Source organism: Scyliorhinus canicula, unplaced genomic scaffold (genome assembly GCF_902713615.1).
Source record: "Scyliorhinus canicula unplaced genomic scaffold, sScyCan1.1, whole genome shotgun sequence".
In the NCBI taxonomy this organism is placed as follows: Eukaryota; Metazoa; Chordata; class Chondrichthyes; order Carcharhiniformes; family Scyliorhinidae; genus Scyliorhinus; species Scyliorhinus canicula.
In genome coordinates this window covers 408,223-432,020 of record NW_024055870.1, presented here as the reverse complement: position 1 = coordinate 432,020, position 23,798 = coordinate 408,223, and the positions used below count along the sequence as shown (strand labels likewise).

Below are 23,798 nucleotides of genomic sequence, written 5' to 3'. Positions count from 1 at the left end.
TTGATAGTTACAAAGAAGCAAGGAAGGATCTAAAGAGAGAGCTAAGACGAGCAAGGGGACATGAGAAGTCTTTGGCAGCTAGGATCAAGGAATACCCAAAAGCTTTCTATAGGTATGTCAGGAATAAAAGAATGACTAGGCCAAGAGTAGGGCCAGTCAAGGACAGTGGTGGGATGTTGTGTGTGGAGGCTGAGGAGATAAGCGAGATACTAAATGAATACTTTTCGTCAGTATTCACTCATGAAAAAGATAATGTTGTGGAGGAGAATGCTGAGACCCAGGCTATTAGAATAGATGGCATTGAGGTGCGTAGGGAAGAAGTGTTGGCAATTCTGGAAAAGGTAAAAATAGATAAGTCTCCGGGGCCTGATGGGATTTATCTGAGGATTCTCTGGGAATCCAGGGAAGAGATTGCTGAGCCTTTGGCTTTGATTTTTAGGTCATCATTGGCTACAGGAATAGTGCCAGAGGACTGGAGGATAGCAAATGTGGTCCCTTTGTTCAAGAAGGGGAGTAGAGATAATACCTGTTAGTCCGGTGAGCCTAACATCTGTGGTGGGTAAAGCCTTGGAGAGGATTATAAAAGATGCGATTTATAATGATCTAGATAGGAATAATATGATTAGGGATAGTCTGCATGGTTTTGTGAAGGGTAGGTCATGCCTCACAAACATTATCGAGTTCTTTGAGAAGGTGACTGAACAGGTAGACGAGGATAGATCAGTTGATGTGGTGTATATGGATTTCAGTAAAGCGTTTGATAAGGTTCCCCACGGTCGGCTATTGCAGAAAATACGGAGGCTGGGGATTGAGGGTGATTTAGAGATGCGGATCAGAAATTGGCTAGTTGAAAGAAGACAGAGTGTGGTAGTTGACGGGAAATGTTCAGAATGGAGTTCAGTTACGAGTGGCGTACCACAAGGATCTGTTCTGGGTCCGTTGCTGTTTGTCATTTTTATAAATGACCTAGAGGAGTGCGCAGAAGGTTGGGTGAGTAAATTTGCAGACGACACTAAAGTCGGTGGAGTTGTAGACAGTGCGGAAGGATGTTGCAGGTTACAGAGGGACATAGATAAGCTGCAGAGCTGGGCTGAGAGGTGGCAAATGGAGTTCAATGTGGAGAAGTGTGAGGTGATTCACTTTGGAAAGAATAACAGGAATGCGGAATAGTTGGCTAATGGTAAAATTCTTGGTAGTGTGGATGAGCAGAGGGATCTCGGTGTCCATGTACATAGTTCCCTGAAAGTTGCCACCCAGGTTGATAGGGTTGTGAAGAAGGCCTATGGTGTGTTGGCCTTTATTGGTAGAGGGATTGAGTTCTGGAGCCATGAGGTCATGTTGCATTTGTACAAAACTCTAGTACGGCCGCATTTGAAGTATTGCGTACAGTTCTGGTCGCCTCATTATACGAAGGACGTGGAAGCTTTGAAACGGGTGCAGAGGAGATTTACCAGGATGTTGCCTGGTATGGAGGGAAAATAGAATAGAATAAAACAGTACAGCACAGAACACGCCCTTCGGCCCTCGATGTTGTGCCAAGCAATGATCACCCTACTCAAACCTACACATCCACCCTATACCCGTAACACAGGAACCCCCCCCCCTCCCCCTTAACCTTACTTTTTTAGGACACAACGGGCAATTTAGCATGGCCAATCCACCTAACCCGCACATCTTTGGAATGTGGGAGGAAACCGGAGCACCCGGAGGAAACCAACACACACGGGGAGGACGTGCAGACTCGGCACAGACAATGACCCAGCTGGAAATCAAACCTTGTACCCTGGAGCTGTGAAGCATTTACGCTAACCACTATGATACCGTGCTGCCCGTGAAAATCTTATGAGGAAAGGCTGATGGACTTGAGGTTGTTTTCGTTAGAGAGAAGAAGGTTAAGAGGTGACTTAATAGAGGCATACAAAATGATCAGAGGGTTAGATAGGGTGGACAGCGAGAGCCTTTTCCCGCGGATGGAGGTGGCGAGCACGAGGTGTCATAGCCTTAAATTGAGGGGTAATAGATATAGGACAGAGGTCAGAGGTGCTTTTTTTACGCATAGAGTGGTGAAGCCGTGGAATGCCCTACCTGCAACAGTAGTGATCTCGCCAACATTGAGGGCATTTAAAAGTTTATTGGATAAGCATATGGATGATAAGGGCATAGTGTAGGTTAGATGGCCATTAGGTTTTTTCCATGTCGGTGCAACATCGAGGGCCGAAGGGCCTGTACTGCGCTGTATCGTTCTATGTTCTATGTTCTTCCAGGTCACGGAGGTCAGGTCGGGTCGTTTCACGTGGTCTCCAAGGGACTTGGAGGCTCTTCAAGCCTGCAAGAGAAGATAAACGAGAGAGGTTAGTAATAATGTTAGCTTTAGAATTAATTTTTAAATGGTTAGAACTGGTATAAATAAAGTTAAAAGTGGATTTGTTGGGGAGAACCTGCAGAGAGTCGCCTCGCTCCGGTGCCATCATCTTGTAATCTGCCAGTGCTCCAGGCACGCACACTCACCGCCAGCACTGACAGTGCTCCAGGCACGCACACACCGCCAGCCCTGACAGTGCTCCAGGCACGCACATCCACCGCCAACCCTGCCAGCGTTCCAGGCACACATACCCACCGCCAGCACTGACAGTGCTCCAGGCACGCACACTCACCACCAGCCCTGAGAGTGCTCCAGGCACGCACACCCACCGCCAGCCCTGCCAATGCTCCAGGCACGCACACTCACCGCCAGTACTGACAGTGCTCCAGACACGCACACCCACCGCCAGCACTGCCAGTGCTCCAGGCACGCACACCCACCGCCTGCACTGACAGTGCTCCAGACACGCACACCCACCGCCAGCCCTGCCAATGTTCCAGGCACGCACACCCACCGCCAGCACTGCCAGTCCTCCCCCCACACGCCTACAAAGCCAGCCCTATCAGTGCTTCCCCACACAACAGCATCTCCAGTGCTCCCGCAGTGGTAATTGCCCTACGGGCAATTTAGCATGGCCAATCCACCTAACCCGCACATCTTTGGACTGTGGGAGGAAACCGGAGCACCCGGAGGAAACCCACGCACACAGGGGGAGGACGTGCAGACTCCACACAGACAGTGACCCAGCCGGGAATCGAACCTGGGACCCTGGAGTTGTTAAGCATTTATGCTAACCACCATGCTACCCTGCTGCCCTAACTTGTCTGATGAGTAAGTTTGCAGACACAAAGGTTGTTGGAATTGCGGAATGCGATGAGGACTGCCAGAGGATACAGCAGCATTTAGATCGTCTGGAGACTTCGGAGTAGATGGAGTTTAATCCGGACAAATGTGAGGTGATCTAGGTGTACAGGTCCACTGGTCACTGAAAGGGGGCAACACTCATGGAGACGGTCGTCAAGAAGGCACACGGCATGCTTGCCTTCAATGGTCGGGGTTTTCAGTGTAAGAATTGGCAAGTCATGTTGCAGCTGTATAGAATCTTAGTTAGACTATACCTGGGAATAGAGTGTGCAATTCTGGTCGCCACAGTACCAGAAGGACGTGGAGGCTTTAGAGAGGGGGCAGAAGAGATTTACCAGTATGTCGCCTGGTATGGAAGGCATTAGCGATGAGGAAAGGTTGAATCAACTCGGTTTGTTCTCACTGGAACGACGGAGGATGAGGGGCGACCTGATACAGGTCTACAAAATTTTGAAGGGCCATAGACAGAGTGAATAATCAGAGACTTCTTCTCAGAGTAGAGCGGTCAATTATTCGGCGGCATAGGTTTGCGGTGCGAGGGACAAGGTTTCGAAGAGATGTACGGGGCACGTTTTTTAGAAAGGGGGTAGAGGGTGCCTGGAACTCGCTGCCGGAGGAAGTGATGGAAGCAGGGACGATTGTAACATTTTAGGGAATAGAGGGATACGGACCCAGGAAGTGTATGAGATTTTAGTTTCGACGCCCAGCATGGTCGGCGCCGGCTTAAAGGGACGAATGGTCTGTACCTGTGCTGAACTTTTATTTGTTATTTCTTCAGACCCCACAGCCAGCCCTGCCAGCGCTTCCCCCACCCCTCCCCATACCCAACACTGCTAGTTCTCCCCACTCCCGCCCCCTCAGCCAGCACTGCGTGCATCTCCCACACCCACCCCACACCCAGCATCGCAAGATATTTCCAGCCAGCCCTGCCAGTGCTAGCCTCACACAGCCAGCACTGACAGTCCTCTCCACACCCCCCCCCCACCCACAGCCAGCAATGCCAGTGCACCACACACTCCTACATCCAGCATAGCCAGTGCTCCCTCACACCCTCACCATAGCCAGCACTGCCGGTTCTCACTCACCCTTACACAGCCAGACCTGCCAGTGATCCCCGCACCTTCCCATAGCGAGCCCTGCCTGTGCTCCACACACTCACACCGCGAAACCTTCCAGTCCTCTACCATTTCTGCACAACCAGCACTGCCAGTGCCCCCCCCCCCATCCTCCCACAGCATACCCTGCGGGTGCTCCGCCCACACACCCACAGCCAGCCCTAAAAATTCTCTCCCCTCCCGACACAGCCAGCACTACCAATGCTCCCCCCTCCCGCCCACACCTAGCACTATCAGAGTTCTCCCCACCCCTCACTACCAGCACTGCCATTTCTTCGCACACACCCAAAAGCCAGCACTGCCAGTGGTCCCCCATACCTTCCCACAGCAAGCATTGCCACTGCTCCCCACCCTCGCACAGCCAGCCCTGCATGTATTCCCCAACCTCACACTGCCAGTCCTACCAGTGCTGCCCACAGCCAGCCATGCCAGCGCTCCCAATCCTCCCAAAGCCGTCGCTGCCAGTGCTCCCACAGACACTCCCCCCCCCCGAGCCAGCCCTGCCACTGTTCCGCCCACACCCCCACAGAGAGCACTGCCAGTGCTCGCCCAAGAACAAGCACTGTACCTGTTCCACCACCCCACAGCCAGCACTGCCAGAGCTCCCCAACCTTTCCACAGCCAACACTGGCAGAGCCCCCACGCCCCTCACAGCCAGCAGCAAAGCCACTGCTCACCCGACAAGTAGCCCTCCGAGTGCAGACCCCCACCAAAGCCAGATCCTGCAGTGCTCCCGCAACAACGCCCCACCTCCAGCACAGCCAATGCTCCCGGTATCCCCTCACACACAGCCCTGCCAGTGCACACACCGCCAGCCAGCGCTGCCAGTTCTCCCCCAGCCCGACAGAGCAAGCACTGCCCGTGCTCCTCCCAACACCCCCACACCCAGACGTGCCAGTGCTCCTCCCACCACCCCCACAGCCAGCCGTGCCAGTGCTCCCTCACACCCTCACCACAGCCAGCACTGCAGGCTATCCCCCACCCTTACACAGCCAGTACTGCGAGTGGTCCACCCCACACGTAGCCCTGCGATTGCATCACCTAAAAGCCAGCCCAACCAGTGCTCCGCCAGCACAGCCAGTGATCCCCGTACGTTCACAAAGCCAGCCCCGCCAGTGCTTCAAACCGTCGCACCGCCAGACCTGCTACTCACCCACCACCCCCTCAAAACCAGCACTGCAAGTACTCCACACACACTCCACAGTCAGCCTTGCCAGGTCACCCCACCCTCACTCACCCAGCCTTGCCAGTACTCTACCTCCGCAGCCCGCCGTGCCAGTCCTCCCCCATCCTCCCACAGCCAGCCCTGCGAGTGCAACGTCCACACCCCCTCAGCCAGCCCTAACAATTCTCCCCCTCCCGCCCACAGCCAGCACTACAAATGCTCTCCCTTCCCGCCCACACCTAGCACTACCAGTTCCCCCACCCCCTCACCACCAGCACTGCCAGTTCTCCGTCCACACCCCAAAGTCAGCACTACCAGTGATCTCCACACCCCCGCCATAGCCAGCACAGCCGGTGCTCCCACTGTCAAAAATGTCAATGCTCCCCAACACACCACTGCCAGAACTGCCGGTTCTCCCCTTCTAACCCGACGAGGGTACCCCCACTCCCGCACAGCCAAGACTGCCAGTGTTTCTCCACACCCTCCCCATAGCATGCTCTGCCAGTGCTCCCCAACACTCACACAGCCAGGGCAGATAAGATGGCGCCGGAGCAAGGCGACCCTCTGCAAGCTCTCCCCACCAGATCGACTTTTAACTTAAATTATACTCGTTCTAACCTTTTAAAAAATAATTATAAAGCTAACATTATTACTAACCTCGCTCTTTTATCTTCTCTTGCAGGTTTGAAGATAATCCGAGGCCCTTGGAGACCTTTTGACCCGACCCGACCTGACCTCAGTGACGTGGAAGAAGATCCGGCCCAAACCGGAAGTGAAGCTCCGACCTCGATTTGGAGGCGATCCGGGCCTCAGAGCTCCAAACCCGGCCTAACAACCGACGGCAGCCCCCGGATCGCCCGGCCTAGTCCCCGGAGCTCCCGGTTCGACCCCCGACGGCAAGACACGGCCCAGCGACCCGACCCGGAGATGCCCCCCCAGCAACCCGACCTACCTGGTGGTGGAAGAAATTAAAAGCCACATGGAGGCCCCACCGTGCCAACTTCAAGATCCGACCCCAGGAGGGCCCAGGGAGGGGTCAGACCATGGGACCTAGCCCAATCTGCCCCAGGAAGCCCCTGACCACGACCCAGGACCCCAGAAACAACGGAGACCTCGTGCGAGGATCAAAACATGCTGCAAGGTATTCCCGGGCCCGCAGAACGCCGGGACACATCCGGATCGCAAACTCACCCCCCCAGCAACCCCACTACCACAACCAGCGCCCGGGACCCTGCCGGACGCGACCCCGAAATGTAAACAGCGTTCTGGACATCGCTAGCGCCCTGGACCCCTCCAGACGCAACCACCTACCTTCCACAAGGGCAGACGTCTCCCATCGGATCCCAGGATCATCCAGCAGCAGCCGCCGACCGAGAAAGCGAGGGAAACGCAGCGGTCTGCAGGTTAGACAGAAGCAATGCGGTTTCAAGACCCCTCTCCCCAGCATACACCTGGCAAACGTCCAAGCGATTGAAAACAAGATAGATGAACTTAACGCCAGACTAACCTCTCAGAGAGAAGTTAGATACCGCTGTGTGCTCTGTTTCACAGAGACATGGCTCACCCCCACCTCACCGGACTGTGCCATACAACCTGAAGGATTCTCTATTCACCGGGCAGACCACACGGCATCTTCATACAAAGCGAAGGGTGGAGGGGTTTGCCTCCTCATCAACTCCTCCTGCTTGGATGTGGTGACCCTGGCGACCTACTGCTCCCCAGACCTGGAGTACCTGACCGTGAGGTGCCGCCCATACAATCTTCCACGTGAGTTCACTTCAGTCATTATCACAGCGGTCTACATCCCACCCCAGGCAGAAGTGTGGAAGGCGCTGGATGAACTGTACAGTCAAAAACATCTATGAAACAGAACACCCAGAGGCCTTGTTCATTGTGGCCGGAGACTTCAACAAAGCCAGCCTCAATAATGTACTGCCAAAATTCCACCAGCACATCTCCTGTCCCACCAGGGGCGACAACACTCTTGACCACTGCTACTCAAAAATCAAGGGCGCCTACCGTTCCATCCCCCGACCTGGAAAATCAGACCATAAGACTGTGCTCCTTCTCCCGGCTTACAAGCAGAAACTCAAGCGGGAGAATCCAGCTAAGAAGATTGCGTAGTGCTGGTCCGAGGAGACAGAAGAGCTCTTACGTGACTGCTTACAGACAGTGGATTGGTCCATATTTAAGAACTCAGCGACTAACTTAAATGAGTATGCCACCACCGTCACAGACTTCATCAGCAAATGTGTGGACGACCGTGTGCCAAAGAAAACAGTACATACGTTCCCCAACCGGAAACCATGGCTCAACGGGAGATTGACTCCCTGCTCCGTCAGATGTTTCAAATGTTCTTTCCATGTTTGGCTGAAAATTCCCAGATCGTTGATGTATAACGCACAATTGATTAATCCTGAAGCAACTTTCTTAATTATCCAATGAAATGAGGCTGGTGCGCTTTTCGTGCCAAATGGAATAAACTTGAAGTGGTATATACCATCTGGAGTCACAGAAGCTGAAATCTCCTTCGCCCTTTCGGATAAAGGTCCCTGCCAGTAACCTTTAAGTAAATCCAGTTTGGAAATAAATGCTGGTTGTCCCACTTGTTCTATGCAACCCTCCAAACGTGGGATAGGATAAGAGTCCGTTCTTGAAACTGCACTAGTCCACAAACAACCGTTGGGTACCGTCTGGTTTAGGTGCCATCCCTATGGGTGAGCTTCATTGGCTGCAACCCACTTCAATTATACCGTTTATAAGCATAATATCTTTGTTAACCTGTGCCAATTTTAAAGGGTCAAGTCTGTATGGATGTTGATTGATTGGAACAGCATTTCCCACATCTACATCTAGGAACTAGGAGCAGGAGTAGACCATCAAGCTCCTAGAGTCTGCTCCACCATTCAATTAGGTCATGGCTGATCTGTTTTGGACTCAGCTCTACTTTCCGTACGAACACCATAACCCATGACTTTGTTTTTGAAAATAATGTCTGTCTTTTTCTTAAAACATTTAATGGAAGAGCCTCAACTGCTTCACTGGGCAAGGAATTCCACAGATACACAGCGCTTTGGGTGAAGAAGTTCCTCATAAATTCAGTCATAAATACTTCTCCTTATTTTGAGGCTATGACCCTTGTTCTGCGTTCACCCGCCAGTGGAAAACACCTGCCCGCATCTATCCTATCTATTACCTTCATAATTTTATATGTTTCACTTAAACCCCCCCCCCCAACCCCCCCAGCCCCCCCCCCCCCCCTCCAGCCCCCCCCCCCCCCCCCTCCAGCCCCCCTCCCCCCCCTCCCCACCTCCCCGCATCCTTCCAACTGCCAACGAGTACTGTCCCAGTCTAGTCAACATCTCCTCGTAATCCAACCCCAGTCAGCTCTGGGATTAACCTAGTGAATCTCCTCTGCACACACTCCAGCGCCAGTACGTCCTTTCTCAGAGACCAAAACCGAACACAATACTCCACGTGTGGTCTCACTAACAACATCTTATACCAGTGCACCATAACCTCGCTTGTCTTAAACTCCATCCCTCTGGCAATAAAGGACAAAATTCCATTTGCCTTCTTAATCACCTGTTGCACCTGTAAACCAACTTTTTGCGACTCATGCACTATCATGCACAGGTTTCTCTGCATAGCGGCATGATTAAATATTTAATCATATAAATAATAATCTCGTTTGCAGTTATTCCTGCTAAAATGGATAATCTCACTTTTTCCAACACTGATTTCCATCTGCCAGACCCTTGCCCATTCACTTAACCTATCCACATCATTCTGAAGACTTCCAGTATCCTCTGCACTTTTCGCTTTACCACTCATCTTAGTGTCGTCTGCAAACTTGGACACATCGCCCTTGGTCTCTAACTCCAAATCATCTCTGTAAATTGTGAACAATTGTAGGCCCAGTACTGATCCCTGACGGACACCACTAGCTACTGATTGCCAGCCAGAGAAACACCCATTAATCCGCATTCTTTGACTCTATTAATTAACCAATCCTCGATCCATGCTATTACTTTACCCTTAATGCCATGCATCTTAATCTTTTGCAACAAACCTTTGTGTGGCACCTTGTCAAAGGCGTTCTGGAAATCCAGATATACCATATCCGTTGGCACCCCGTTATCTACTGCACTGGTAATGTCCGCAACAAACTCCTGCAAATTATTTGGGCATGACCTGCCATTTAAGAACCAAATTGACTGCCCAATGGGACAATTTCTAGCCACATGCCTCGCTATTTCTTCCTTGATGATAGATTCCAGCATCTTCCCTTCTACCGAAGTTAAGCACACTGGCCTATAATTACCCGCTCTCTGCCTACCTCCTTTTTTAAACGGTTGTGTCACGTTTGCTAATTTCCAATCCGCCGGGACCACCCAAGAGTCTCGTGAATGTTGGTAAATTATCACCAGTACATTTGAAATTTCCCTATCCATCTCTTTTAGCACTCTGGGATGCATTCCATCAGCGCCGGAGACTTCTCTACCTTTAGCCCTATTAGCTTGCCCATCACTCCCTCCTTCGTGATAACAATCCTCACAATGTCCTCACCTGTCATAGCCTCATCTCTATCAGTCACTGGCATGTTATTCGTGTCTTCCACTGTGAAGACCGACCCGAAAAACCTGTCCAGTTCCTCAGCCATTTCCTCATCTCCCATTATTAAACTACATTCTCAGCCTCAAAAGGACCAATATTTACCTTAGCGACTCGTTTCTGTTTTAGATATTTGTAGAAACTTTTACTATATGTTTTTATATTCTGAGCAAGTTTACTCCCATAATCTATTTTACTCTTCTTTACAGCTTTTTAGTAGCTTTCAGTTGCTCCCTAATAATTTCCCAATCCTCTAGTCTCCCACTAATCTTTGCCACTCTATTCTTTTTCCTTCAATTGAAAAATGAAAATCGCTTATTGTCACAAGTAGGCTTTAAATGAAGTTACTGTGAAAAGCCCCTAGTCGCCACATTCCGGCGCCTGTTCGGGAAGGCTGGTACGGGAATTGAACCGTGCTGCTGGCCTGTCTTGGTCTGCTTGTAAAGCCAGCGATTTAGCCGTGTGCTAAACCAGCCCCTACTTTGCATGCTCTCTCTTATTTCCTTACAGATATACGGTCGATTTTCCCCCTTTTTATTGGGATAAACCTTTGCTGAGCACTGTGGAAAATCGCTTGGATGGTTCTCCACTGATTCTCAGCTATTCCACCATAAAGTCTTTGCTCACAGTCTACTTTAGCTCGCTCTTCTCTCATCTCATTGTAATCTCATTTATTTAAGCACAAAACACGAGTATTTGATTTGATCTTCTCACCCTCCATCTGTATTTTGAATTTCACCACATTGTGATCGCTTCTTCCGAGAGGATCCCTAACTTTGAGATCATGAATTAATCCTGTCTCATTACACAGGACAAGATCGCGGACCGCACCTGGTCAAATGCTCAAAATCGTAAATCAAATTGTCAGGCATGACCTCTATCTGAGATGCTGACTTTTCCAGATCAAACCTTGCCTCTCCAAGTGGAGATACATTCTCTCCTTCAGACTTTTCTCCAATAGTTTTTCGACCACTAATGTGAAACTCACTGGGCTGTAGTTCTCTGGCGTATCTCTGCAACCCTGTTTAAAAGTTGGGACCACATTGGGACCACATGGCATCTCGCCCGAGGCTTGAGAGTAATTAAAAATATGACAGAACCCCGACAATCTCGTCCCCGCTTCCTGCAGCATCCTCGGACACAATTCATTATGACAGGAGGATTTTTCTACCCCTATGCCTGCCACCAGCCAAGGGGCTGGTTTAGCTCACCAGGCTAAATCGCTGGCTTTTAAGGCAGACCAAGCAGGCCAGCAGCACGATTCGATTCCCGTACCAGGCGCCGGAATGTGGCGACTCGGGGCTGTTCTTGAAAATACAGAAAAATGTGTCATTTGAAACATGGAAGTCTGGCAATATCTGGTTTGAGAGGGTGCAGGGAAAGATCCCACAAAAGGTTAATAGCAGCTGCAAAGAGCAGGGTTGTAAAATGCAGATTCTTGCTCACAAACAAGCTTTAGCAAACACACAGGGGTCATGTGGTAAGCTAAAACAATGGCTCACACCTTCATGGAATGTAACTATCTCAGGAAGCATCTGAAAACGCATGGATGAGAGTTTCAATTGCATTAAGTGACGAATGTTTAAAGTCTTTCAAGTCATAACCAAGTTAAATTTTAGCATACAGCTAAAAGCAAAGTTTCACACCTTAATTGAAATAAACTCTCATAGTAAACAGCTGGAAAGGATGGAAGATGCCCAGTCGAATTTGCTGTCAATTTTAAAGTGTAAAATTCTACGAACATCAAGTCAATTAAAAGAAAATTGGAAACGACCTGTCTACGAGAAACATCATTTAAGTCAAAATTAAAGGAAAAGTTATGAGCTGGGGTCAATTGGAAAATTAAACGATTCGAAATCACAGAAATAAAAGTTAACTATTGAAACCAAAGCATTTTTTAATCAGATCTGAGAGGAGACGATATGCCCAAAATGAATAATTAGTTGTAGTAAAATGTTTACATCAAAGATACTTTAAACTATCAAAGTGAAACAAGCTCATTTACAATAAAGTCGTTAAAACTTAATAACTCTCAGAAAGAGAATATAAACCCAGGGAGCAGCAGAGGACAGAGGAAACCAGCAACAGGAGAGAAGGGGAGGAGAACTCAGAGAGAGAGCTCGGTCATGGGAAAGACAAGGCAAGCAGCCGAGTTTAAACAGTTATACATCTAAGGAAGACTAGAATTTAAACAGGAGTCAGAGTCAGCTTAGAGATAGCTAGCAGAGCCAGCTCTCACAGCTCGGTGCATGGGAAGAACAGGACACAGCAACCGAGTTCACCAGCGAATACAACTCAAGAAGACCAGATTTTAAGAAGATCGATTGCCAAGGTGGGCCTGAAGCAACCAGCAGCAGCCAGAAGCAAGATCCTTTTTCCTTTCTGTAAAGAAAGTGTTTGCCGCTTTTAAAAGAAAATATATAATAATAAAAATAACTTAACCTGAAAAAGTGGTTATTAGCTTACTTCACTTCCTTAATAACGCAGGACCCAGGACATCGATGCTATTAAGGGGTAAGTAGGTAAAATTCTTCGGTGAAGGTATGGGTTATACCGGGGGATAACTTGAAAAGATAGTTTGACCTGAATGGCACCCACAGAAGCCTTAATCGGAGTCAGGGAGTGAGAATCCCTGTTCACCATTTAGAATATTGGCCCTTTTTGGTATAGGGGAAATTCTAAGAAGAGTGGTGAGTTTTAACTTCAGGGCTTTTCACAGTAATTTCCTTGAAGCCTACTCGTGACAATAAGCGATTTTCATTTCATTTTCAACTTCAAAACCTTGTCACTCCTGATGAAAACCTGCTCAAGAACCTCAGACACTCTCTCCCTGAGTTCCATATCTACCCCCTCACTCTCTCAGGTGAAGCCAACACCCGACCAATGTCATCTGCCTCCGCCCACACCTTGCCTTTTTGGTCCCTCATCGGCCCTAGTCTTGCCCTGGAGATGCTCTACCCAGTGATATACTCATCCAATATCTGGGATTTTGTCTACTTTTACCAGCCAGAGCTTTCTCATATCGCCTCTTTGCACTTCTTTTATTTCATAAATTTAGAGTACCCAATTTATTTTGTTGCAATTAAGAGGCAATTTAGTGTGGCCAATCCATCTAACCAGCGCATCTTAAGGTTGTGGGGGCGAAACTCACGCAAAAACGTGCAGAATGTGCAAATTCCATCTAGGAAGTGACCTAGAGCCGGGATCGAACCTGGGACCTCGGCACTGCTAACCCACTGCGCCACCATGCTGCCGCCTTCCTCTTTGCACGCCTAATTGCTTTATTTTGTTCCATATGCCACTTGCTCTACTCCACTAATTCCTCCGTTTATTTGCTCCCCTTGTATTTGCGAAAAGCCTCTCTTTCCCTTCTCATCATATCTTGAATGCATCTGTTCATCCATGGTTCTCCGGGCATGTTACTCATTCCTGTCAACTTCCCATTTTTTATGAATGCTCCCCATTGCTCATCTGTAGATTTTCCCACAAATAACTCTTTCCAATCTACCTTGCCCAGATCCTACCTTATTTGCGATCGCACCCAATCCAGAGCGTTGGGCTGGATTTTTCGCTCCGCCGCATCACATTTCAATATTACCCAGCCGGAGGGATGCTCTGTTACTCCGTCTGGTCAATGGGGTTTCCCATTGTGGGGCAGCCACACGCCGCTGGGGAACCCGCGGTCTGCCGGTAAAATGGAGCATCCCACCGCCAGAAAATCCAGCCCCTTAATTTGCAACGTCTCAATTTTTTGTCCCTGTCATGCGAGTGTCCCTTTAAGAAAGTTTTTGTTTGACCACATGGCTTCAGTGATGTCATTTGTGGGTGGAGCTGGGCTGTGGCTGTCAGTTGACAGAGGGTTTCGTGTTTGGGTTTCAGTTTCGGTTGTTGGTTTTAGACTGCAGAATAGAAGCAGTGTTTCCCTGTTTTCTCTGTTTTTATTTTCAAGCTGTTCCAGTGAACTGACAGCATATTGGGTGTGGCAAACTGCCTTGGTAACTTTAAAGATAGAGTTGCTTCCTGTAATAAGTTTTTGAATCTGCTGGTTGGAGGCTTGAAAAATACCTGTCCCATTAGAGTGAGAGTACTGTCTGCTGGGTGACACCCTTGAAAGCGATTTGGTTTTATTGGATTTTGTATTGAATTGGAACAGCTACTGAGCTGGATTCATTAAGAGTTATATACAGAGGCTACTGTAGCTGTTGTGTTTTACATGTTTTAATTGACAACAAATTCTTGACAAGCGTTTTATATACGTTAACTACATTCTCACAATAAACTTTTGTTTTGATAAAACAGGAAGTCTGATGAATCATACCTGAAGTGAAGGCTGCCGTGCTCATCCCAGCCAAATTCAACATAGAAGTTAGCGGTCAGATGAGCTTCATAATAACTTTGGAGTTTCTAGGCCTTAGCTCATAACAGTCTACAGCAAATTAAATTGTATCATGTTGTGGTCGCTATCACCAAAATGTTCCCCCATCAACACATCAAACACCAGTCCGACATCTTTCCCCATAATTAGGCCCAGCCTACACCGTTCCTTGTTGGACTCTATACATGTTGAGCTAAAACAAATTCTATGTACACATTTTAAGAACTCCAATCCATCTAAACCCTTAATATGATGACGAGGCCAATTAATGTTGGGAAAGTTGAAATCACCTAATATACTTACCCCATTATTAGTTTTATACAGATCTGCGAGTTGTGTACATATTTGTTGCTCAATAGCCTGCTGGCCCTCTGGTGGCCTGTAATAAACACCATAGAAATGTGGCTGTCCCTAATTCCTAAGCTCTACCCACAATGCTTTATTCGATGCCCCCTCCAATATATCACCTCATACTGACTCCAGGAGTTGGGTTAGCATAGGGAGCTAAACAGCTGGCTTGTAATGCAGTTCAAGGCCAGCAGCGTGGGGTCAATGGCCTCCCGAACAGGCGCCGGGATGTGGCGCCTAGGGGATTTATACAGTAACTTAATTGAAGCCTACTTGTGACAATAAGCGATTATTATTATTAACTAATAATGCAACGCCTCCGCGCCGTTCACTCCGCCTTCTGTCTCGCCTGAAGATTCTGAATCCAGACATGCTGAGCTGCCAATTCTTCCCTTCCCTCAACCACATCTCTGTGATGACTACAATATCACAATTCCATGTGTCAATCCTTGCCCTTAACTCATCAATTTTACCCGTGATACTGCTGCCGTTAAAGTAGAGGGCATTCAGCCTCGCCTTCCTCCCTTGAAACTGACCACCGCTATATTCGCTCTAATTTAATTGTCTCTAATTTCCCGTACCAGCTTCCCCGAACAGGCGCCGGAATGTAAAAAAAAAATCTCTTATTCAAATTATATGAAATTACTGTGAAAAGCCCCTAGCCGCCACATTTCGGTGCCTGTCCGGGGAGGCTGGTACGGGAATCGAACCGTGCTGCTGGCCTGCTTGGTCTGCTTTAAAAACCGGCGATTTTAGCCGAGTGAGCTAAACCAACCCCTGAAAGTGGTGACTAGGGGCTTTTGACAGAAAATTAATTGAAGCCTTCTTGTGACATTATGCTATTATTATTATTATTAGTATTATTATTATTATTATTATTATTATCATTATTATCAATTGCTTTTCAGTGAAAATCCCACATGAAGCCGGCGGAACACACTGCAGCTTCGAGATCGGCTGCCATGAGTACGCCCTTTCAATTCCAAACTTTAGAAGACTATTATAGTTTAAAACATAAATCAACTGAGTCCCTACCCTTGCTAAAACATTGATTTACAATTCGGTCAAGTCATAAAAAGTACTTACAAGTCAGCTGCGCTCTTTGTATAATCCCCGCTCCCCTCAAACACATTGAGGAGAGGCAGGAAATGAGAGGAGCACCTCGCCCCCTCCTCACAGAACTGCCTTAGTCACAAAACGCACACTTGGGCATTCTAATACACCTATGTGGATAAATAATCTATGTATGCACTGAAAATACTGGGGTCAGCCTCTGTACTGTTCTCAGTTGTTCTGTTTATTCATTACTTGAATAATTGATGAAACCGGATATGTCAACACATTTCTGAGCTGCTCTCTGAATTTGGACTGGGTCACCCCATAAATAAAAGTATTGGTGCAGCAACTTAAATTCAGCAACATATATCCGACCTGTTGAAATATCGATTCAGAAAGAGTGTAATCTCTGGTATTCTTCCCAGTAATTATATAATAGAAGAACTCTATCACATTCACCAACCACAGAAGTATGAAGGTGGTGGATATGGTGAAGAGTAAGATTACGGACTTCCTTCTGCTCTCCATCTCTGGGTCACTGTGATTATTTGCGTTGTTCTGGCACCTCAATCCTTTACGGACTCGACTGGCCAATAAAATGTGTCTGACTGTCAGGGTGTTGAGCAACAGAATTAAAGCAAATGGGAGCAATGGGGTTATAATTGTATCGAACCAATCTAATCCGACCCAAAGGGGCTCAGTAAAATATCCTGGCTTTATATTGCAGTACCAAGGTACATTGTCGATTATCACTCCAGGTTCATATGTCAAATAAAAGGGGATGTTCTGTATACAGAGCAAAATGAATGTTGTTCCCAGAACCACAGTCGCAGTATTCCCAGTGCAAATATTTCTCCTCAGTTCATTGCAACAAATAGCCACAAATCGATCAAAGGAGAAAGCGACGGTGAACCAGACAGAACAGTCTGTGGCCACAAGAATAAGGAGAAGGCGAATATTACACAGGGGGATGATGTCCAGGAAGGACGATGAGACATAATAATACTTGAGACGAGTCAGTATGATCTGAGTTATAATGACCAGTAGATCCGCCGTTGCCATAGATACCAGGTAGCGAGTAGTACACTTGGAAAGGCCACACTTTCCCCGCGAGAGAATCACAATTCCTAATGCATTAGCTGTAACAAGTGAGAAGAGACAGTAAATTAACGATCAGATTTGTTTCCCCAGCAGAGTGCACTGCCAACACATAGACACCCGGTGTTAAACGTCAGACGTATCGTCTCACTCAGTTGTTTCCCAGCACCAGGAATAGCACTTTCCGTGCCATTGGGCGTTAGTTGGTTCAGGCAAACATCTATCTGATCCTTGCAGACAATAATAAAACATGAATAGTTTCCTACCGATGCATTAAAAAAATAATAATTGACCCAATTGCAATTTGGTCCTTCTCCAGAAGACCATAAGACTTTGGAGCAGAATTAGTCCACTTTGCCCATCGAGACTGCTCCCCATTCAATCATGGCTGATATTTTTCTTATCCCCATTCTCCTGCATTCTCCCATAATTCCTGATACCCTTATTAATTAAGAACACTGTTTTAACAGAGAAAAATCTCTGTTTTAAACACAATCAGTGATTTGCCCTCCACAACCTTCTTCAGCAAATCGTTCCACAGAATCACCACCTTCTGGCTGAAGAACTTCCTCCTCAAATATGTTTAAAAGGATCGTCACTTTAGTCTGCGATTGTGTCATTTGCTTCTAGTTTTTCCTACGTGCAAACATCCTCTCCATGTACACTCTATACAGGCCTTGCAGTACCCTGTAAGTTTCAATAAGGTCCCCCCTCATCCTTCTAAACTCCAACGAATACAGACTCAGAGTCCTCAATCGTTCCCCAGATGACAAGCTTTTCATTCCAGGGGTCATTCCTGTGAACCTCCGCTGGACCCTTTCCAAGGCCAGCACAGCCTTCCTTAGATACGGGGTCCAAAACAGCTCACAATAATCCAAATAGGGTCTGACCAGAGCATTATAAAGCCTCATATGTACATCCCTAGTCTTGTATTCTAGCCCTTTCGACAAGAATGCTAACATTGCATTTGCCTTCCTAACTGCCGACTGAAGCTGCAGGTTTAAGAAAATCATGAACAGGGACTCCTAGTCCCTTTAGCTTCTGTTTTCCTAAGCATCCTCCCATTTAGAAAATAGTCTATGCCTCCATTTCTCATTGCAAAATGCATAACATCGCACTGTATTTACTCTACCACTTCATTGCCCAATCCCCAGCCTGTTCAACTCCTCCTGCAGCCCCCAGCTTCCTCAATCCTACCTGCCCCTCTGCAGATCTTTGCTTCAACTGCAAACTTGGCAACGGTGTCTTCAGTTCCTTCTTCCAGGTCATTAATAAATATTGTGAAAAGTTGTGGTCCCAGTACAGGCCCCTGAGGCACACCACAAGTCACCGGCTGCCATCCTGAAAAAGGACCCTTTATCCCCACTTTCAGCCTTCTGCCAGTCAGCCGATCCTCTATCCATGCCAGGATCCTACCCAGTATCAAACATTGCCCAAACTTGGATCAACATATTTCTTCTGCAACAATCTCAGCCCCACGATTTGACACGTTGCAGCTTTGAGCATTTCCTATAATGGATTCTCATTCATATCAACGTTTTCACAGTTTCGGAGTCCGCCCGTGATTGGCTCTCACCAGGAATAAACCTAAGGAGTCCAACAATTTATTTTCAGAATAAAAATTCATTTTGTGGATTGGACCCAGATGATGGAAAATGGGATGCTTTTTTTCAGTGACAAAGGTATTGAGTGCAGAAGCAGGGATATCATGATGGAAATGCAGAAGCCTCTGGCGAGGGCAGAGCTGGAGTATTGGCTGGACACCAGGTTACAGGAAGGCTGCCACTACCTGGAGTTAGTGCAGAGATGATTTACGAGAATGTTTCCTGGGCTGGACAATTATAGGTGTGTCGAGAGATTGAAGAGGTCTGTGTTTTCTTTTCGTGGATCAGAAAATAATGAGGGTTTGCATGATTGATGTGTACAAAATTGTGAGGGGAATAGATAGACGAGAAGGGAGAGCTCAAAACTCAGGTGTCATAGATTCAAGGTAAGTGGCAGAAAGATTAGAGGCATGAAGAAAAAACTTTGTCGCAGAGGGTAGTGGGAGCCCGTGCTGGTGGTGGAGGCAGAGACCCTAATCCCTTTTAAGATGTACCTCAAGTGCTGAAAGATACTGGGCTGGAGGTCGGGTGCAGTAACATGGAATTAGAAAGGGCACCTAGGTGACGTTTTCGTCGGCCTGGATAACATTAGTTGAACGAACGTCTTCTGAGTTCTATCTTTCATGTGGTTCTATTATTCCATCAATGGGGATTAATCAAATTGCAGGCACAATATCGCAGAATCAGGAACAACTGAGGTTGAGAACCATTACCTGTGCTGACAGCGCAGTAGCGCCTGAGTGTTAGGTTACCAGGAATAACATGGTCCTACCCTTTCCATATCTGACAGATCAGTTATATATCTCTGGAATCTCTCCACGGTGACATTGGTAAAGCCTCAGGATCACACTCCACCTCAGGATTAATGACCCTCAAAATCATACCAAGCACATTGTGGGCTCCTGTCACAATCAAACTAACTCCCCTTCTTCCGATGAGACCCCCTCATGATCAGACCCTGTCATCGATGTGTAATCAGATTGTTATTTATGAGGATTGAAACTCTAAGCACTTATAAAATTGTAAAATGCAAGCTTATACCATGGCTCCCTGAATGTGCACAACATATCTTGTGTAGTTCAAATGCTGTTAGCTGTCATACCTCCTGTCCAAAAGGGTCAAAAGACTGTTCAAATTCAGGAATGGGTGGAAATAATTATTAAATCTCTGGCGATTTTAATGCCCTTTTCATTCCAGAGGGAAGAGGAAAGCGAGCATTAAATTATTATACTTGACTTGATTTACTTTCTGGAACTATTCTTCACCTAAATTCATTGAGGAACATTTGAGTGTTTTCAAAGGGATACGAGACACCATTTGCGTGGCTGTTTGATAGAATTATCCAGTCGGCGGATGTCGTCTAAATCACATGGTGGAATCTAGATTCCTGGCCACCTGTGGTTGAAAAAAAACAAAGGAATGAATCTGCATCTCCCTCTCCACCCCCTTCCAACAGGATCAGAAAAAAGTCCCATCATCAGATTCACTGTGTCACGGGAGTGCCTTTAAGAAATGTTTTGTCTTCTCAAATGGCGGCAGTAATGGTATTGCGTTGCTGTAGATGGGCTATGGCTCTGGTTTCTATTTAGGTTTTGAGCTCGGAGCTGGCTGTGGCTCTGAGTTTTACATTCGGTTTCCACAGTTGGAAGCTGGATTTAGTCAAATAAGGTTTATTTTGTCTCTCTGTCTCAGCATGTTAAAATGTGTCCAGATCAATTGATAATTTAAAAGTGCTGATAACTGGAAATAATTCAAACTTGCTGTTTTTGGTAAAAACGTTTCTCGGTTGAGTGAATGTTGTTATCGAATTGGAACAGTTGAAAGGAAAGTAATTAAGGGTTATGTATAAAGAGTGTTGTAGCTGTGTGGGATATATATTTTTGTAGTTGATGAAGATGCTTACTGTGTGTGTTTATACAAATGTTAACTGAATTGGTAGAATAAAATTTATTTTGTTTAAATGTGCTGAAGGCCTCTGTTGAATAACACCTGAAGAGTAGGCCCTTGTGCTCCCGTAACCAAAATCAATAAACAGTTGTAGGTCAGGTGAACTCCATGATATATTTTGGAGTTTTCTAAACACTGGCTCATAAGAAATTTGGGGCTCGTGGGGTAAAATCTACTATTCGTGATTGGGTTGGCTTAGTCAACTTAAAGTCAGTGAGGGGTGAGCATTTTTGTGTTTGCTTTTCAGGTGTAGTTTTACATCTTAGGTCTGAGTGTGTTGTTGACAATGGCTCTTTTAGAGGCTCAGATATTTTCTGGTGTGGAAAGGATTGCATGCAGGGACGAAACAAATGCTTTTCGATTTCGCAAAAACACTGCAGTTAACATTGCCTGAGCATTGAAAATTGCATAAGATACAGTCAGACTCATTGGAAATGGCAAGTATACAATTGCAGATCAAGCAACTTGAACATGAAAAAGAATTAAAGAAGCTTGAATACGAAATTAGGTTAAAATAAATAATAGCCCGAGCAGAACAAAAACAGAGAGAATGGGAGGTATAGATCAGTAATAATAAAAAGAGACAGAAAGAGATTAGAGAGGTAAAAGAAAAAGGGAGAGAAGAAAGGGAAAAAGAGAGAGATTTTGAACTTTTGAAAATGGCCATGAAAAGTGAAAGGCGGTTTGAGGATAGTGATGAGGATAGTGAGCATGAGCGTCATAGTCAAAGGCTTGCTGGAATCTATTTAAATATGTCCAAGAATTATAATAATGTTCTTAAAAATTGGGACAATTTGTTGAGTTATCTCCCAGAGGAAAAACACACTGACCTGAAAGAGTTATTTATACCACGTGGGCACGTTTGTAGAGATAAATTGGGAAGTACTAAATGGCCATACATGACGAAGATGTGGGTAATGCTGTTCCAATTAAACAACATACATATAGACCTATAAAATTGGCACAGGTTAACAAAGACATTGAAAGTATGTTTACAAATGGCATAAGTGATGTGATGTGGTGATGCCGGCGTTGGACTGGGATGAGCAGAGTAAGAAGTCTTACAACACCAGATTAGAGTCCAACAGGTTTGTTTCAAACACTAGCTTTCGGAGCACTGCTCCTTCCACAGCTAAATGAAAAGGTATGTGCGTTGCAGCCAATGGAGCTCACACATAGTAATTGTGTGTGGACTATAGAAAGGTTAATGCAGTTACAAGAACAGACTCTTATTCTATCCCATGCTTGGAGGATTGCATTGAGAAATTGGGACAATCAGCTTTTATCACCAAATTGGATTTACTTAAACGTTCCTGGCAGGTATCTTTATCCGAAAGGGCGAAGGAGATTTCTGCTTCTGTGACTACAGATGGTATATACCAATTCAAAGTTGTGCCACTTGGCATGAAAAACGCCCCAGCCACATTTCAAAGGTTAACTAACAAAGTTGTTTCAGGATTACCAAATTGTGCCGCATACATCAATGATGTGGTGATTTTTAGTCAGACATGGAAAAAACATTTAAAACATCTGATGGAGTTTTTCGATCGACATCAGGAGGCGGGTTTGATGGTAAACCAAGCCATGGGCTGGTTGAACACAGGGCTAACTCGCTGGCTTTGAAAGCAGACCAAGGCAAAGTTCAATCCCCGTACCAGCCTACCAGAACAGGCGCCGGAATGTGGCGACCAGAAAACAGAACAAAGAAAATACAGCACAGGAACAAACCTCTCAGCCCGATCAGATCCAGAACATTTATCTAAACCTGTCGCCTATTTTCCAAGGACCTACATCCCTCTGTTCCCCGCCCGTTCATATATCTGGCTAGACGTATCATGCCGCCTCTAACACCTGCTCTGCGTAAAAGTTTCCCACGCATATCTCCCTTGAACTTTCCCCCTCTCACCTTGAAATCGTGACCCCTTGTAATTGACTCCCCCACTCTTGGTAAAAGCTTGTTGCAATCCACCCTGTCCATACCTCTCATAACTTCGTAGACCTCAATCAGGTCCCCCTTCAACCCCTGTCTTTCCAACGAAAACAATCCTACTCTACTCAACCTTTCTTCATAGCTAGAACCCTCCAGACCACGCAACATCCCGGTGAACCTCCTCTGCACCTTTCTAAAGCATCCACCACCTTCTGGTTATGTGGCGACCAGAACTGCACGCAGTATTCCAAATGTGGCCTAGCCAAAGTCCTATACATCTGTAACATGACCAGCGACTCTTGTATTCAATACCTGGACCAATGAAGGCAAGCATGCTGTATGCCTTCTTGGCCACTCTATCGACCTGCTTTGCCACCTTCAGGATGCAATGAACCTACGGCCATACTAGTCTGAAGAATCCCGATCACGTCCATCTCGGAAACTAAGCAGACTCCTGCCTGGTTAGTACTTGGATGGTGGACCGCCTGGGAATACCAGGTGCCGTAGGCTTTTAGGCGCTGGTTTAGCACAGGGCAAAATCGCTGGCTTTGAAAGCAGAACAAGGCAAGCCAGCAGCATGGTTCAATTCCCGTACCAGCCTCCCCGAAAAGGCGCCGGAATGTGGCGACTAGGGACTTTTCACAGTAACTTAATTTGAAGCCTACTTGAGACAGTAAGCGATTTCCATTTCATTTCATTTCATTTCAATGGAGAGAAACTCCTAGATCTCTCTGTACATCAAAATTCCCCAGGACTCTTCCATTGACCATATAGTCCGCTCTTCAATTAGATCTTCCAAAATGCATCACCTCGCATATGCCTGGATTGAACTCCATCTGCCATTTCTCTGCCCAACTCTCCAATGTAACTATATTCGGCTGTATTCTCTGAAAGTCCTCCTCGCTATCTGCAACTCAACCTATCGTAGTGTCATCTGCAAACTTGCTAATTAGTCCAGCTATACCTTCCTCCAGATCATTTATGTATGCCACAAACAACAGTGGTCAGAGCACGTATCCCTGTGGAACACCACTAGTCACCATTCTCCATTTTGAGACACTCCCTTCCACCACTTCTCTCTGTCTCCTGTTGCCCATCCAGTTCCTTATCCATCTAGCTAGTACACCCTGAACCCCCTACGACGTCACTTTCTCCATCAACCTGCCATGGGAAACTTTATCAAACGCCTTACTGAAGGCCATGTATATGACATCTACAGCCCTTCCCTCGCCAATTAACTTTGTCACTTTCTCAAATAATTCTATTAGGTTTGTAATACATGACCTTCCCTGCACAAAACCACGCTGCCTATCACTGGTA

The 23,798-nt window shown here is 46.8% G+C and overlaps 1 pseudogene; it reads left to right on the top strand.

Annotated features, from left to right (window-relative positions):
- The first annotated feature begins 22,870 nt into the window (after window positions 1-22,870).
- Window positions 22,871-22,988, top strand: LOC119961242 (annotated as a pseudogene).
- The last annotated feature ends 810 nt before the right edge of the window (window positions 22,989-23,798 follow it).